The sequence below is a fragment of the Pyxicephalus adspersus genome, chromosome 8 (assembly GCF_032062135.1).
Source record: "Pyxicephalus adspersus chromosome 8, UCB_Pads_2.0, whole genome shotgun sequence".
In the NCBI taxonomy this organism is placed as follows: domain Eukaryota; kingdom Metazoa; phylum Chordata; class Amphibia; order Anura; family Pyxicephalidae; genus Pyxicephalus; species Pyxicephalus adspersus.
The window spans coordinates 68958865-68962207 of NC_092865.1; the positions used below are offsets into that span (position 1 = coordinate 68958865).

At 38.9% G+C, this 3343-nt stretch overlaps 1 protein-coding gene across 1 annotated transcript in view; it reads left to right on the top strand.

Moving 5' to 3' along the window:
• Positions 1–487: 487 nt before the first annotated feature.
• The window catches only part of ELFN2 (extracellular leucine rich repeat and fibronectin type III domain containing 2), a 75004-nt gene continuing 72148 nt past the window's right edge, over positions 488–3343 (top strand). Inside the window, exon 1 of the mRNA XM_072421051.1 lies at positions 488–1115. The gene's annotated coding sequence lies outside the window, so the exon portion shown is untranslated. The remainder of the gene's footprint in view (positions 1116–3343) is intronic.

Here is a 3343-nt window from a genome sequence, read left to right on the forward strand (position 1 = left end):
CAATGGATGAGATGATTGTGTCATTCACCAGCTGGGTCTTCATATCAGCAGGAGATTGAATTGACTTGGGCAGGTGTAATACAGCTGGGTACAAACTGTCCTTTGGCCTTTCACTATGACTGTATGATATAGCCATACATTCACGCATACATATATTTTATTAAAATGCTCTTTTCCCTTTGGTTCCTTTTATTACTTCTCATGTATTTTTTTATTTTTCCCAATATGGTGCATGTGTTTTTTTTTCCTCTATTATTTCTTCAGTCTGCATATTCCCATCTGTAAATGCAATAGCCCCCCACCTTTTCTAACACATACAGTTTACTGTACACACAAGCCTGGCTGCTTCCCATTCCTTGCCTTCTGCTAGCTTTCTTCCTTTTCTCTCTGCTTCTTGGTTTGATCATCTCTTTCTTTCCATTTTTCTTGTTTCTCTTTTTTCTGATTCACAGAATCTTTTACATTCATCCTGATTTTTTTTCCCCTCTCTCCTTTCATTCAGGTCTGCCCTTTATTAATCTTCTCTTTGGCTCAGTCTGGTGCTGCACTGGCTACATTCACCCATTTGCGAGGATGCTCTCTCCGCTCCTATGATCTGATACTCTCTCTGTGGGTCTGTGTGCGTCTCTCATCCATTATGCCTTCTGTGTGCTAGAAGTCTCTTTTCTCTGCCGTTCTATCCATTCGTCCTCTACTACTAATTGCTATCAACGTTGTTTTGCTTCGTATTAATCGCCGATCAATGGTTTTATGTTGATCAATTGTTTTCTTCCATCCATCCTCATAGCACCATCACTCTTTTATGCTGTATTTGGTCCTCTATCTATCCCCCTCCTTTTTTTCTCCCCTCCCTCCTTTTTTCTCTCCTTCGCTTGCTCGCTGTGTGGGTGCCTATCTGTTGGAGTAAGACAGCTGGGGAGATTTGGAAAGATTTCTGTCTGGGTGCCTGTCTCTGGCGCCGCGAGGGACACTGCTCTGCTGGTGACACCATACAGGGGGGAGCGGCGGTGACAAGAAGAGCACGGAAAGTGACAGGGACACCGGTTGCTAAGCGGATGAGCAGATTCTTAATGCCAGAGAGATGAGAGGCACCGACTGATGATACAGAGACACTGGTAAAATGCGTGACTGGATATAGAAATGTGTATGTGCACACACATACGATGCATGCCCGCACACGTTTGTATTCCATTAGTCCATTTTTGTGCTTGCATTGGGTTTTTTTCCTTTATACATATTCTGCATCATTGCCTATAGATTCTTCGGTGTGTTGTGTGTGATCTTGTACTGTATTGTACAGCAGTGATGTCTGTAATTTTTTTTTCCTGGGTGAATGTGGGTGCTCATGTGATCGAAGCTTAATAATGCTGATGTGAGGTGTAACACGTGAATGTGTGATCTCTCTGGGTGTGTTCTGATTTAAAATGGGTTCATTTATCTAGGATATTGCATCTTTAACTCGTTACGCATGTCTAGGTGTATTAATCAGGTTCTGCACTATTTTGTGTATCAGTCTATGTATACATACATTCATGGTAATGAAGCTCTGTACATCTCTGTACTTTTATGATATAGACAGTAAATACGCTATGACTCAGAGCATTTTTTTATTGATCTTTCCAATGAATCGTGATTTACAGTTTGTATGTTAATGTAGAGCAGATGTGCTAGTGTATTAATAATGTTTTGTCAATGGCATTTATTATGGATTTGCACCATTATTATAATACATACACATTTGTGTGTCTTCTTCAAACTATAAATTGTATGTGCAGTATATGTGTGGGAATCACTTTACTTATCCAGAGACATACATAGCCAATCTCAGCTTGGATCTGTGTTGCGTGAGTTGCAATGGAGTTACATAGATGTCTAGTGGTGTCTGACGTTGGCTGCTGCTGCTAAGGACTTCTCACTTGGATCAAAACCAGAAACTGTATATTGCTTTAGTCATTGTTTTTATCCGATCAGGAGCATCATTTCCATACTCTGACAATGATGAGAAATTTTCCAACTCCCATGCATGTCCTGTCATGATGAGGTTGTGGGTGGCTCTCTCATTTTCTCCGAGGGGGTTTCCTATATATTTTTGGAATAAAAGAACATCTCTAACTTTTTATGATGGCTTTCAGAAACTCAATTCAGAGTTGTGGGTCCTCACATCATCGATTGTTTAGTGCGGTACCACTTTTACATAGCTTTAGGAAATACGTTCATTATTTTTGTAAGAGAAGAAGCAGAAAGTTTCTTTTTACTGGAAATAATTTCATATGTAGATTTTTTTAAATGAAAGTTAGTTTGCCTAAAACTAGCAAAACATTCAGGCATCATATCTATGAGCGTGCAGACATTGCAGAGGTTCTTCTCTGGGCAACTCAAAAAATGAAAGACAGACTTTGCAGCTCAATTTTTTCAAAGGTAAAGTGGTCATATATTCTAAACTGCAGTGGGACAATATATTAAAGGTGGAATATATAAGGATTTTTTAGCAGATATGCAATTATTTATGTGTCTTATGTGTTATGAGCATGTATATGTCATTTTCCTGAAGTGTAAGCATACCTGTTGGTATTTCAATGTTTATCTGATCATCCAGAATCAGCATACTGGACCCACTATATATCACCCACAATGTGGTCACACACTGGATGATTCAGCTGATCTGAGTGTCATTCAGACCATAACTAGATTTATAAAATATTGCAGTTGTCTAAATATTAGCCTTTGAGATTGTGAGCTAGAGGTTTGTAATGGGTGCAGGAGGTATGCTATGGAAGGGGTTGCAAATCCTCCTTGGGCGGAATTGCACCAAAGGGTTTGGGGAATCCTGTATGAAATGTGGCAAAACCAAACATGGTGTGGAGTCCCATTGCAGTGTATGAGGGGTGAATGCTTTTCAATCTGGTCATTTTTGGTCAAAAAAACAAACTATTTAATAAAAAAAAAAAAACAATTAAGGCATGAGAAGCTGCCATAGTGGATAGGTGCCAATGCATGCAGTTACATATTGTAATGCAGATACAGGGTCTGTTCATGTGGGGCAACAATAAAATACACAAATATTTTAAACAAACTTTTGGGAAATTAATTATGCAGAATAGTGTGATTTTCATTACAAGCCCATTACATTCTCCCTACATTGAATGTCCTTTCGTCCATTATCTCGTGGTGACTTTTTGTTTTTTTGAGTTTAGGTTGTAGCTTAAAAGAAAAAAGACTCTCAGGCTCTGTTGACTGACTGATAGTAACTAGTGAGTAGTCTACTGAAGTTGTCCACCTGGTCAGATTTAATCAAGCTGTAATCAAGTTAGGAGATCACAGATTATAAAGCTGTGTAAAATTA